Source organism: Nothoprocta perdicaria, unplaced genomic scaffold (assembly GCF_003342845.1).
Source record: "Nothoprocta perdicaria isolate Ctin4 unplaced genomic scaffold, notPer1 scaffold_43, whole genome shotgun sequence".
Taxonomy (NCBI): domain Eukaryota; kingdom Metazoa; phylum Chordata; class Aves; order Tinamiformes; family Tinamidae; genus Nothoprocta; species Nothoprocta perdicaria.
Window position 1 is genome coordinate 4173285 of NW_020455677.1, and position 14805 is coordinate 4188089.

The window sequence follows — 14805 nt, forward strand, 5'->3', positions numbered from 1 at the left end:
CTTTTCAGACTGATACGTGCTACAATGTGGAATATCTGACGAGATGAAAATCATACTTTGTAGGGAAAGCAGGGAAGGCCAGGTGGTTATGCCCGCCTCCCTATACATCCGCAGCGTAAACCAGGAGCAATTCCTCCCTGTGCTCGGGCTGTTCTAGGGCAGCTGGATAAAGAGAGTCGGAGCTTTTTTACCCTCCCRCCCCATGCCCCCTTTCATAGAGGTTCAGGGATTTCCCTGGTGTTCCCAACTGCCCCAGGCGTGAATCACYGCTGGCAAATTCCTGATGGGAAATTCGCTGCCCAGCTGGGCTCCGGAGCAGCGTCGCACGGGGCACCTGCACAGGCACCTGCACCTCCTAAGGTGCTTGTCCAAAAGCAGAGGGAAGGGCCGTGCTTTATTTTATCCAGATGTTACCACATGTTTTATCAAGGTCCCGAGCCTGGGACTGCGAAGTGGCTGCCTCTAGGTCTAGAAACACTGAGGCAAGAGGAGACAGGAGGCCTAAGGTTTAAATAAAATTTATGCTCTCTAATTATGGCCCAGAGAGTCTGCAAGGGAGCGAGGACTTGGGGACAAGCATTCCAGGCCTCAGAACCTGCGATAGCGTTTTTCTTATGTCCGTTAAGCTATTGGATATGGATCACTCATCACAAAATAATTCATACTTTTTTAGTTATATCCAGTTTGCTTTACAGGGTGAAGAAGTGGTCAGTAAGGTAATCCTCTTTGTGCCYTACGTTTCCTATGTGCTCTGCTTCCTTGGTCTATTTTTCTCGCCTTTCCCTGTTCTTAGGCGTCTCCTTTTCTCTTTCCCATCTGCATCCTCCTTCAGCAGTACCCATTTCCTGTGGGCTTCATTACCACCCCCATCCTCATTCCATCTGTTGAAGAGATCAGCAGCGAAGTAACTGAGTGAATTGCACCAGGAGTTACTAGTGGCACCACTCGCTGCTAACAYGAACATCCCGCTGGAGTCCACGGGACAGAGAGGGGAGCTGGTCCCGCTCCCAGGCAGCTAAAACAGCAGCTCCAGGATCCCGAGGCTGCTGCCGGCTCCCGCTGCCGCTCTGGGCACTTCAACACGACCCTTTCTCACTCTGCTACCTAATTTAATAGATTTGTCGATGCCTCTGTGCTGCTCATTCCTTTTTCCTTCATGCAGACACACAGCCTTATATAAGTCCAGTTCCAGGACCGTGGCGACAAATTAAGAGAAGCAGCTTAAGGCACAAGGCTGGGGGAGCTGTATATGCCAGCAATTTCTGCAGTCACTTTATAGAGTACATTTAATATTGTGTATGTTCAGTTTGYGGCTTTAAATATATCTTCGTGGGTTACGTTTAGTGACGTATATGGAGCACTGTGCCACGGCCTAAAAGGCTGTGCTTGCCTGCTCAAGTTTTGCTATGTCATTTCTGCATAGATTATAGTAATAATTCGAACAACTCAATTAGAAATTAATTGCAAGTTGTATATGTGAATTTCTCTGATAAGGAGAAAAAAAAGGGTTCTTGGAGCGAGTACTAAAACTTAACTAACTTCTTCATATGGAAAGAAAATAGCTCACACTGATTTTTCATAATGAGTTTATTTCTTTTTGCAGCCTTGTCTATAATGGAGATAGAGCCCCCGCCACCCTGAGAGAGGGCTTTATCTCCAGTTCCAACCATAAATCACGCAGCCAGTGCCTTATTTGTGTGAAACTAGGGTGTAAATCAACACACAGCCACTCAGAGGTACTTGGTAGGCCCATTCAGTGTTCAGCAAGGAACAARTCCCCTGCTGTATTCACAATTCTAAGGCCCTAAACCAGAAGCTCTTCTTTCCAGCGCTCTCACAGCACATACTGATTGGATCCCATCTGAAATCTGGGAGTCTGCAGGAACCGGGATAACTGCTCACCTGGCTATCCTCGCCTCACCTGGACACTACCGGCTACGCCAAGAAAACGCAGGCTCCTGGCCTGCGTTCCGTGGAAGCCAGCGCCTCCAGGGCAAACACGGTTGTGACAGCAGCTGTCCTCCCCTTACCTGCCTTAGCAGCSGGCTTTGTGCACGGCGTGTGAAGCAGGAACCCTTCACACCTCGGCTGCGCAGCGCCTGCGAGCCCCTGGGAAGGTCTTTTTGAGGTGGATTCCTCGCGATGCTCTGGCATGAGCAGGAAGCCGAAGAGCAGGGGGCTCCATCGGACGCCCGTGAGGTCCGACGGGGTCCCTGTACGACCCAGACTATGGGCAGCACCACGGGAAGCGCTTGCTGGAGCTGTATGGACACCTGAGTCCCAACACACACCTTGCCTTGCACCGCAGTGCAGGGGCCGAAGGGAGGTCTGGGGAAGATGCTCCCTGTCTCCRCACCATCATTAAGAGCAGAAAGCTACTGGGAATGAGACCGCCCCCCGCCCACCTTTTCAACGAGGATAAAAACTCCCATTTTWTGAAGATTTCTGGTGCAATATGGTCCATTAGCCTACACTATTCTCTGGATTTCTGTGGAGAAAACATTACTGCAGGTTTCTGTCTCACCAATATGGAATTCTGGAAGCCATCCCCCAGGGATGCAGGGTATGGGAAAGCAGGCTTTGGCAGAGGCAGTAGGAGATCCCCTTTCAAAAGCATGTTCTGAAGTATAAAAATTAATCAACGCATCAGCACAAGTTACAAGCAGCATCCGGCCCTTCTCTTGCTTCAGATTGTAAAATACCTTAACAAGAGGGAAAGCACCAAAATTACATGTGCTGCAAGGCAGCAGAAAAGTGCCTACTAGAGATCCCACAGTTGTTCCCTATGGCACAGTCCGGATGCCAGGGACTGAACAGCACAGCACTGGCAAGACGTAGTATAAAATGCTGCGTGTTCCAATTCCTTGGGTTTCTGCCAAGACTTATTTTTCTCTTTTTTTTTTTGAAGAGATCTGAAAGAAGGTCTTCAAGTATCACCCGCACAGACACCCCATGTGGATCAGGAGCCTCCTCCTTGGGGCTGCTGCAGGGTTACTGCTGCCACGGAGCTGAAGGGGCTGCCACCCTTAGTGTCCGATGGGCACTCTCTTCAGCATGGAGAACAGAACTTGCAAAATACTCACAAATGAGCAGGGGCTCAAATTTTGCCATTTTCTGGAGTAAAATAAATAAAACAGACCATAAAATACATAAAATAGAGCAATACATAAAATACATAACATTGTCCAGCCAGACCATGCCATTGTTACATATTGGTTTTCAGTTTGCCTCAAGCTGGGCACACAAAATAAAGAATGAAGAAAAACTACAGTGGAATTAGCAAACCTGACAAAATGCTTCCAAATAAGTAGTGCTTAATCTCTTATGTAAAACTTCCCCTAGTGTGGAGAACTAGGAAGAGAGCGATCAAGGAAGCACGTCGTAATCTCCATTTTGAAGGCAAGAGATAGCAGGAGGAAAAAAAATGCATCTCCAGGTCTGAAGACAGTTAGTTTTGGTTATTTCCTACATGGGAGTTTTTCATCCTGCCATTTTTCTTTTCTTTAACAGAATCGTAACAGAATAATAGCTAACTCTTGATAAATAACTACTGGAGGAGGCAAAGCAGTGCTTATAATAAAATTATTGCTACCACCTGAAATAGAGCATATTACCAAACACCTCTGTGCTGAAAAACAACAGGATAAATTAAATATGTAAAATTTTAGAAACATCYGTATGTAGTACTTGTATGCAACAAATTAATATAATGTTTTCCCACTACTTTTTATTGAGAAAAATGAAATGTCACAAAATATTTTGCCTGCTTCCTATGAGAGACATAAAAAATTTTGCTTAAAACTGTTGTGCGGACACTTGCTGGGATTGAAGGTTAGAAAACGCTTTCATTTCTTACCAACAGCAACCGATGAAGCATCAATGCTTAGTGACTGTGCACGTTTGAAATATAATAAAGCCTGACTAGACTAAAGAGAGTGTTTCTGCTCCCAGTTTTTGGCTAAATAGCCGTTCTAGTTCACCTAAACTGAAGCTGCTCTYGAGATCCAAACCGTATCTTTTATCCTCGTGCTCTAACATCCTGCCCTGCRGAAGGGATGTGGTTTTTCCAAGCGGTGACACTTGCAGAGCCCTACCTCTGTTGAAGGCGGGAGGAGTTCTGCCAGCTCTCTTTCAGTGGGTCACATCCTGAGCATCTTATTCAGTTTTTCCTTTATCTGAAATGAGACACACTTTTAGAGGAGTTTATCCATGTAAGGGCTGACTGAGCGCTGAACAAACAGTTCAGAATTTGGCTGTCTTTTACAAGTAATGATTCAAAGCTTTGGTTTAGCTACAGAGGAGCCTGAGCCATGAAATCTGAATCAGGATCCTACCTTTGGCAACCTCACATGGCAGCGATTTTTTTTTCCCCCCAACATCTTTTATTCCGGCCCAAGCCTGGCCTGAAAGCGCTGGCACGGGACAAGGTGCGGAGCAGGAGCGCGAATCCCAGCGCGCGACGGGGCGCGTACCAAGATAGCCTGCAGCCACATGCCGCCTCGCCACTGACCTTTATCTGCAGAAATAGTCCTGACCTTTGGGACGCTCAAATTAGTGCTCGAGCGGCTCCAGCAGCCGAGCGCCGCAGCCCCGGCGCGCTCGCCCGGCCTCCTGCGCGGAGGTGGAAGAGATGGGGAGATGGAGCCCCAGGCTGCTTCCCTACCCCTGTGGACATCTCCGCGTCGAAGGGATTCCGCCAGGGGACGGACAGAGCCGACCGGAGCCTCCGAGCATTCCTGAGCAACGCGGGGAAGCGGAGTGAGGGATCCGGCCCGGCACTGAGGGAGGAGGTGAACCACACCCCGGTCCAAGGAGGTGTCTGCCACGTCCTTTCATCATCCCACTGCGCCTAAAAAGAGTCCCAAAAGAGCTCTAAAACCACAACAAATTCAATAGGTTGCTTTAAAGCTGTAGTAGTTCACAAAACACAGACCTCTCACGTTTAAAATCTGCCTTTTTTTATCTTATTCAGTGGACTGTGGGTTGTATAGGGTTTGGTGCACAGGATTAACTCAGTAGACCAAAGCTAGAATGCTCTTACATGTAAATAAACATTTAGTTCCATTTCAAAATACATAATTTGTATCCCTTAAACCTCAACAGTTAGAGTTTTTTTTTTTTTTGAAATAAGTATTTGCACARTTTTTCGCGTTGCTTAAAAGAGACCCTCTGGTGCATGAATGACAACATGGCCTAGGCCTGGAAAAACAAATGAATGCACTACTTTTAAAGGCATGATGGAAAAAATACAAACACTGAAATTTCTTTTTAAAAGAAAGATTCCACAGACATTTCAACAAGAGTTTCTTATGCCTAAAATTTGCCCCAAACCTATTGTTTTCTGATTTCCTATAACTAAAGTTTTTTCTTTGAGGATTTTTTAGACATGTGACAGCTGATATTAAGCATATCTTTCAACACGATGTAAACTTCACCTGCACAGAACTGTAATATTTCAATTTGACTCATGTTAAACATTCTTTAATGAGAAACTTTTAGAGACTTTTTTAATTGCACCAAGGAAAGTTGTTGGGCAAGTGCCAGGATAACATATAAGTAATCCCCCTGTTTTTGAAACTACTTTTAAGGAAGCCATCCTGCAAATAAGAGGTGGTGGTGGAGGATGCTTAAGCACATTACATTCTTTAGCACCTGTGTTGAAAATCACCCAACAGTTCTGCTGCATCAAGTCCTCAGCTCTGCATGAATGTCCAGCCCAGACATTCACGCGGTGATTTGGGATGAACTGAATTTCATTCCAGGTTTTAGGAGCATCCTTCTGGAAAGGCTGCTATGCCACCTGTATGTGCCCGGTATCCTTAGTCAGCCATCCAAAGAGCAAATGCTGAGCCCCTCTATCCCAAGAGGATGATGAGGATGAAGGCCCTCGAGAGCCGGGTATGACTCAGCGCGGTGCCAGACCTGCGGTTACGTCTCTGCTGTGCATTTGTGCTGGGCACAAGCGAGGAAAAACGCTTCTTGCTCCTCCTGCAGCTGCATGGAAACAACTTCCAAAGCCTGGCTGCCAAATTAAGGTGCCTCCCTCTTTGCCCATGCCTAGGATAGGGCACCTCTGCTTCCCCAAGGCGGCAAATGAGTGGAGGCCCCGTCTGCAACCATCTCCTCCGCAGCCGCAGAGCCCCTTGCGCGCGCGCCGCGCTGCAGCTGCGGGGAGGAAGAAACGCGGGCTCCCTGGCCGAAACGCTGGCAGGACATCCGTGTTTACAGCTGGAATTCTTGCTGCCAGCTTTCACCAAGGACAACTTGGAAGAGGAATAGGAAACTTCACATGATTATGAGGTCAACTTTTTTTTTTTTTTTTTTTTTTTTTGCTTTGCTTGCTTGGTGCCCCCAGCCTAGCACAAAGCTGCTGAAGTTAAGATTTATGCTTGCTTGCAAAAATTGAGCTTGAGCCATGACTTTTAGATGGTTCTTTTGTGTTATCTTCTACAGCAATTCCAATAGCACATTCAGTTGATTTTTTTTTTTAACAATTTGGTTTGCTTTCATTTGTTTCTCATTTCTTTCAGCTATCCCGCCTAGATTATCTGTGACTGTACTGTACCAGGAGCAACTTTAACTTGAGACATTYCTGAGTAAATGAGAAGTCAACACGTGTATTTGCAAAGCATGTTTAACTTGTGTCTTTCGTCTGTGATTAATATAAATCTATTGAGCTACATAAATAAGTAATTTGCTTACAAACTGTCAAACCAGTAAGAATTTCTTCCCCTCAGAATTTAAAACACTGAGATATCCATTTTTATTGCTTTATTTCCTTTTGTTTACTTGGAGATAAAAAACAGACTGCAGGACAACTTTCTCTCACAGGAAAGGAAGGGCCGCTCCGTTGCTGCTCTCCTCTGTCCATAGTCCATCACGTACAAGGCACATCTGCTCTGGATCTGCATAAAGACGTAGAGAGGGAATAAAAGAAGCACTTGGCCTGTTACTCGTGTCGTGGTGGTTTGTGCATGTGAAGTAGACTCCTGCTCGGCCTTCTGGTTTGCATCAGAGCCCTGTGAAATGGGCGTCATTTCTACCCAGAGACTAAGGATCTGTTTCTGTTCTCATGCAAATGAGATTAGCAGAGTTATATGAGCATAAAATCAGGGGCAAATGAGAGGAAACTTGTTCGCTCTTTTGTGCTTTTATGGAGTTGTGCTCCTTAAACACTAACAGGGCAACTGTGCTCGCAGGAGATGGAAAGTGTGTCAGCAGGCCCCTGGCCTCCAGAGAGCCATCCACTGCACTTAGGACTTGTAACCTTCCTATGCCATGCAGTGCTAGGCCTCGAAAGGAGGGCTATGAATGTAATTCCTTGGGACTTCTCTTTGGGAGAAATGGTCGGGGTGCTTTTCCTCACAACCCACCCAGCATCATTTTCACTGCAGGCAGAGATGCTGGTCGTGGGCTAAAGCTCTCGACCCGGGGGAATTCGCCTCCCTCCACCACACGTAAAGCCCTGCAGAAGCCATCGTAGTCCCTGGRAAATGGGGGTGGTGGGAGAAGCTGAAGAAATCTTGTAGCAGAGTATATTTAGCTTCCATCTCTTCCAGGATGATCCTTCACACCTCTCAGYTAAGCTTATCCAGCCCTGTTTCGAGCGGTGAAGTGTAGAAAGCTCTGTTGGGTTTGGTGCAATGGTGAAGGGGCCTGGATTTATAGTTCAGTAAAGCAGCCTCAGTACTGAAGGCATAAAGGGACTCCCCAGTTATTTGACAAGGACACTGTAAAAACAGTCTAGGTGAGAAAAGCTAAGTTAATTCCTGATATTATTTAGCTGCACTGAAAGGAGAGCAGAATTTTATGGCTGTGCAAAATCAAAAATCGGATCAAGATCTACTAACAGGATCTGCKAAAAGGGCAGAAATCACATTCACTGAGCTGCCCTTTCTCTGTCGTGTTTCTTTACTGTGCTTCACTTAATAAGATTGCAAAATACATTACTTAAAAGAGTGCTATTCTGTGCAGAGAGTAACCAGATTGTGGCTATCTGCTGTAACCAAAATGCTGACATTTCTAAATGGACATTATTTATTTCAACTACTTTGACTACAGCCMTTTCACATGGAAATAATTAAGAGGCAGAATGTATATCATTACAAAGGAATGAGAAGAAAGATCAGGAAATACCAGCAGATTCAATAATTTTCTAAAAATGGGTGCAGTATTTACAGTTAGTGAGTTAATAAAACTAAGGTTTTAATAAATCTAAATTAGCACAGGAGAGTAGTCATGACTCTGAATAGCAGATATTCCTATGCTAAGTCTAAGAGGAAACAGTTTAGATTAATGATTAATTTAAAATTTAAGACCAGGATAAAAAAAATGCATCTCATTTCATATACATACAAAATGGCAGGAATCTGAGTTTTAAAAGTGGTAAAAACTGGAAATTACAGACATATAAAAAGCAAACAGGAAATCAAAATCATGTAGTCTTGTATGGATTCCTTTAAAAGCATGGGGAAAATATAAATGTGCATAGAACCACATTCACAGAGATTTTCACATTCTTGAGATCAATCTAAATGCAACTGGCATATTTAAAAAAGAAAGGTAACGAACAAAATCTATTTCTAAAGCAGTCTTGCACAAGAAATACCATCATGGAGGAGATTTTTGTCACTACTAGCAGAGAATGAGTAAGGTAATTTTYGAAATGCATATATTGTAATAAAGGATTCTGAAACCCCATTTAATACCTCTTTCTGGTGAAGTAATTAGATGAATAGAATATCAGCACTAAACTATATGAGACAGACAAGACACTGCATCCATCATTACAGCTGGGGAGCCAAGATGTCCATGTCATTCAGCACCTAAAATAGCTCTCTGTATTTGCAGGGAAGTTTGGAAATCACTCCTAGCAGCTACAGCAGGTCTCTTTGTGGCTCTGCGCTGCAGTGCTCCATACACACGATTTCCGTATGGCCCAAGGCACCAGGACATCTGGCTGGAGCTAAGTGACACCAACTGCCCTTAACTCCTCCCGCGTGGTGGCTGCCTAAGAGACTGAATGMGCCTCTTGCCACAAAATCAGTTTGAGTTTTAAGACTGACCTTAGCAGAGCTGGAGTTTGGCTGGATGTGGAACTGGAACTTGGAACTGCCGTCAGCCGTCAGAAATATTCAATGCCTTGAGACTGGGTGAAATATCCCATTCATACTCTAAGTTTACCTGCAAAAGGGGATATCAGTTGTTAATACATAAATTCCTGTTAAACTGCCTGTTTTCCCCCTTAATAACAGTAATTACTAGGAAGAAGGCCCCTGATGTTTTYAGGAAGCTGTGCAGATGCCAAGTACAGGTGGCCACTATGTGCAGAGCAGAGCATGGGCAGAGGTCCCTCACCACCAGCGCGTGAAATGGGACATTTCACATAACCCGTGACACCATGTCCCCCTCTGCCCCCCTCCCTGTCCCACAGCACCTCGGCTGCCCTCCCAACTTGCAGCATTTAACAGCGGCACTTGTCTGGAGATGGCACAGCTTCCAGAGAGCCGTGCTGCCAGGGCGGGTGGTATTTGCCAACAGGGCTGTCATTCCCGCTGCTTCTCCCCCTCTGGAGCTTCTTGAAGGGAGAATGCAGGGAAGAAGGGGACAAGCTATTTTCATTGGTGGCCAGCGATACGACAAGGGGGAATGGACATAAGCTGAAACACAGGCAGTTCCATCTCCACGTGAGGAGGAACTTCTTTACTGTTAGGGTGACAGAGCCCTGGAACAGGCTGCCCAGGGRGGTTGTGGAGTCTCCTTCTCTGGAGGTCTTCCAAACCCGCCTGGATGCYGCCCTGTGCCACATGTTCTAGGTGTGCCTGCTTGAGCGGGAAGGTTGGACTAGATGGTCTCTAGAGGTCCCTTCCAACCTTGAATATTCTGCAATTCTGTGATTCTGTGACGCCGCACTGCATCCCTTGCTCCTCCAGGGCCTCTCCTGAGGCCTCAGGCTTCAGCCCTGCTAGGCCGCCGCTGAGCTTTCCTACTGGAAATGCAACAGATTTCCATCCCTATCCCAACTTCACGAGTTACTTTTGGCTAAAGAGTAATAGAGTACCCCAGGAAGCTAGGAGCCAGGATGACAAACTGTATTAATCTACTGTCTGTCCACAGAAAAATACCGCTTGTATAAAGAGCAGTCTTGGGTGCCACTGACATTTTGGAGAGCATTGCACATTTGACATAGTTTCTACTGGAGATCCCTTTAAATAGTAAAACTTTCGCACATTGGTATCCAGAGCTCTTACAAATTTATTTTTAAAGGGAATGTAGGTGTTCATGAGCGGTGGGTGTGAGACTGACAGCACTAGACCAGAGCTCTCCATTGCAGAAGAACTGCTGCACAGACTACTACACCGCTGACTTCTGCAATGAAAATATCAAGGACTGAGAGGGTCTTTCCACCCCTGTGTTTGTGTTTGTCCTCCCAGCTGAAGCTGATTCCCTTTGGGAATCATGCATGTGTGCATGTGTGTCCAAGCACTGGCTCGAGCAGACACCAGATTATCAAGCCTTCCAGACAATAATTACTTCCAAGCTTGAACTGTGCATCTGGATTTTAAACTCCATTGCCCCAGCAGTAGCTTTTTGCATGAAGTCACAAGTTCTGCCACAGGCACTTAACAGAAGGTTTGGGTTTATTTTTCCTCTATTTACCAGTGGTTGGTTCTTAGAAATTAATAGTGTAGACTCAGATACCTGTGCCTGTCATTGGAGATGCCAAAGGATCCCATCAGGTTTCTGAGTACTGGGATACACCTGAGAAATGTTGCTCTTGGAAAGAGATCACTCTGCAGCACCCATTTTCAGTAACTGGGGATATAGCTTGTGCTTCCAAGCATCATGTAATAAAGGACTCTGCCAATGAAAATGCTCACGTGAGGCTTCCGAGCCTTTCTGGCACTCCAGCTGACCCAGAAACACCTTGCGAAAAAGAAATCTGAATCTCTTTTTTTTCCCTTTTTCCTTCTTATCTGTTCCTTGAGCCACCTATTCCTCACAGGATAAGGTCAGTGGTGGTACCACCGGTGTAGAAGCTTGCCCTTTCTTTCGATATGCCAAGTATATCTTAAAACTAAATTAAGTGACTTCACACATTTTTCTCCAAGATTAGAGACATGCAATTTCCTTCAATCTGCTTCTCTGAATGTACCAGTTCTCAGATGTTAACCAAATGCTGTAGCTTTTTGCTCAAGTTATTATAAGGAATTCTTCTTTAGCCTATATTTTATTTCTTTGCTTCTTTTGAATAAATTAGGGTCAAGTTATATGTATTTCTCATTGGCTCTAGTCTTACACAGAGCAGGACCAAATTTGTGTGTGTGTGAGAGAGATCTCTCCCCAGCTAATTGGAGCGATCTCAATAATATGCTGTGTTTGTATGTTCAGCCCTCTGCTAACCAGCTAAGCTGTCTTTTCCTTGCACATTCAAGAGGGAAAAATCAGAGGTGGATCAAAGCTCTGCACCAGCTCTGCGTGCTAGAGCAGATGTGGGCAGGAGCGCCGTGACACCRAGTTTCTTTGAAGGCTTCATCTGCCTGTTAAGATTACACAGGAATATTTCCTCAGCAGGTCAGTCGGGTAGCTCTAATGAAAGGCCAATGTCTCGTACCTGCCTTTTCACATTCCATGTAGGAAATGAGAAGAATTTTGGATTCAAATCTGCCAAATTTGCCTGCTTTCAGTTGTAGAAAATCCTGTTAGAAAGACCTTTATGCAAAGAGATCAGTGCTGAAGCAAGCCAAAGGACTAGACTGAGGATGATCTGAAGGCTGCCTCTGCAGAGAAGATTTCCACAAAATARCAACCCAGCCTCTTGTGCTGTGAGATCAGCTGAAACTCCTCATTCAGGCTCTGCAGTTTATGGCAGCACCTTTAGTGCTGAAGTCTAGCTCTGTCCTGCTTCTGTTCATTTTTTTCCAAGCTGTCCTGACGTAGCCAGTTCTCTGAAGCACCTTTGAATCAGCGGAGACTCCGTGTTAAAGTGACTGAACAATGCGGCCACAGAGGAGTGGTTTTCATCAGGGCTAAAGATTTTGATATGCTCCTGGTCGTGAAATGTACTTGGGAAGCCCAAGTTCTGCACCAGATTAATACTGATGTCACCGGACTTGACTGGCSGTAACTGAAAGTGTTTGGGCTGCTGTAAGGAAAACGGCCACCTCCCTTTCCCTGGGAAGTCCAACAGCTTGACAGCCGGATCCTCCCGGCACCCATCCCACTAGTTAGGGGAGCAATGGCAATGCGAGTTTCCTCATAGTGGAGCACTGATAAGTCAAGTTATCTTTTAACTGTCTAGGTACTGCACGTACTTTATGTTACTGGCAACATAGGCTCATAGAATCACAGAATCATTATGACTGGAAAGGACCTTCAAGATCGAGTTCAACCGTAAGCCTATCAACACCAAGCCTGTTAAACCATGTCCGTAAGTGCCTCATCTACACCTTTCTTGACCAGTGCCAGGGATGGTGACCACCACTTTCCTGGGCAGCTGATACCAACTCTTCACAATTCTTTCCATGTAGAATATTTTCCTAATATCTAACCTGAGCAACAACTTTGCTTCTGACACTTCAGAGGACATCAGTACATGTTTCCTATCCCCTCCCCTCCTCTCCTCATCCCCATGACACCAGCAGGAGGTCAGTTTCCTAGAGAAGCCCAGGGCACCCGTGCCACCTGCCTCAGACTCCTCCTCTGTTCACGCAGCAGTGGCCTCTCTCTTTGTGGCAGATATGAATATTCAAGGTCATTGACTTGCACATTGGGTAAAGACAAGCTGCTGGTGCAGGTGGAGTCTGAGGGGGCTYGTGCAAGTGGTGAAGTGGCCCCAAACCAGGATCCAGCCCAAGTATCTGCCTTTCAATGCAAGGAGAATTCCTGTGTGACGCCTTGCAACACAGTTATGGTCACTATGTAGTATTAGGAGAATAGAGGGAGATTCACACTGGAAAATGGATTTTGTCCCAAATAGAATTATATATTTGTTATCACTATGGTACTAAGAGTCATTCAATAACAACTACAACATTAAGCTCTGGCCTATGTGACCCTCCTTACTTAGTCAATACAGTAATGCAGTAGTCTACTATGTTCAGAAATCCTGAATTTTCTCAAATAAGTGTTAAACAACAAGAAAAAAAGCTTGGGACTGCATTATCAAAACTGTTCTACTCATATTCTGATTCCTTTGTCTTAACTTACCTAAAAGGTTGTGARGTAATGGGGACCAAGTGCCAGTGACACTTAATTTGTAAAGAAGAAACAAAGGAAGTTGGTGTTGTGGCACACGGATATTAAAATAATAAAATAAAATAATAAAAAAAAAAGCTTGGCATTGTAAATTGAAATCAATGGACTGCAAAATTGTATTTGTTCTAGCTGGATAGAATACTTGCTGAGTTCCAAGCTGTTTATCCCCTTCTTAGAAGGGATAGAGTCTGCTCTGTTTGTAGTGTAATTGCAAGGCTATTGTGAAATAAGGCTTGGATCTTTTTATCTATGGAAGAATTTGTGCATACAAAAAAAAAATCTCACAACATCCCATGAGACACAAGTACTCGCCTTCTCTTACCAAAAGAATGAAGGGAAAATGGGTATTTTGTCCAAAGCGATGGAGCAAATCACTAATAGCACTGAAATTTTTGGCTGTCAGTCTTATACTGAGAACATTTGACTATCTCTGCCTTGAAACTCTTTCAGTTTCATGAACTGCAGGCAACATAGCATCTGAATAATAATAATAATAATAATACTTAATAATAAAACAATGCAGTGGATTAGGACAGCAGGTATACAATTGAGCGTGCCCCCCACCCCAGTACTCTTTTCCCAGACTTTTCACAGGTACAGTACAGAGAACTAAAATTTTCATTTCACCCTCCAAAGACCATGCAGTTTTTACACTCTTCAACTTAAGGATGAGCCACCAGTCCGAAATACCTTAATAGGCTGGAGAAGATTGTTGTCAGGTGGGAGAAGGTACAGTCAGACAGGAAGCCTGAGAACCAGGATAAGCCTTGCCAAGGTTCGCCAACAGGATAAGGCAAAAGCCAGAAGGAAGAGACAGCTCAAATGAGCACATCTTATTCTTTGAAGTGAACTGATGATGCTTGAATTGAAAAGAATGCAGTAAAAAGCTTTTTTATAGCTCAGTCCAAATATTACCAAATATTTTGCTGACAGAAAGCCTGGAACTTGCAAGTTTTGCTTCTATGGCCTTGCAGTGTTCAGTTTGCAGTAGGTGCCTGTTCTAGCCACCAGGATCAGCCTACCATGGTGACATATCTTGTAAAATGCTTCCTCAAAAACTAACCATATGGAGTTATGCTATGCAAAGCAGTTATCAAAAAATAGATACCAGCTCTGTCCTTGATATTAACTATGATCTTTTGGATGACTGCAATCAAATATGAAAAAAAACCAGCATTCATTATGAATGTGATTTACATCTTCTCAATTGTAAAAATTATCAGAAGAATATCTTATTTAAATCAGCATTCTTTAAATAAGTCTTAAAAATTAAACTGATTGGAGAATAATAAGCCTAACCATCTCTTTGCTGGCTTGAACTCTTATGTGTATTTTGAAGGTCTTCAAAACAAGAACTTTTCATTAAGAAATATAAGCCACCATTATTCTTTTCAGCTCGTATCAGCTACTCAGTTTGGGACAAGAGTTAATTTGGGTTTGGTCCCTTAGGATGAGAGTGTGGAAGGAGTCGGGTGATTCTTCAAATCTGCACTTTTGATGAAGGCAGGATGCACAAAGCCCCTTTTCCCTTGAACATTCCAGGTAAAG

At 44.5% G+C, this 14805-nt stretch overlaps 1 long non-coding RNA gene across 1 annotated transcript; it reads right to left on the reverse strand.

Moving 5' to 3' along the window:
* Positions 1 to 6774: 6774 nt before the first annotated feature.
* Positions 6775 to 14043, reverse strand: LOC112953265. Its single transcript, XR_003250552.1, has 3 exons — positions 13948 to 14043; positions 9066 to 9183; positions 6775 to 6905 (listed from the first exon to the last, which is right to left on the reverse strand). It is a non-coding gene; the product is annotated as an uncharacterized LOC112953265 (long non-coding RNA).
* Between the last annotated feature and the right edge of the window lie 762 nt (positions 14044 to 14805).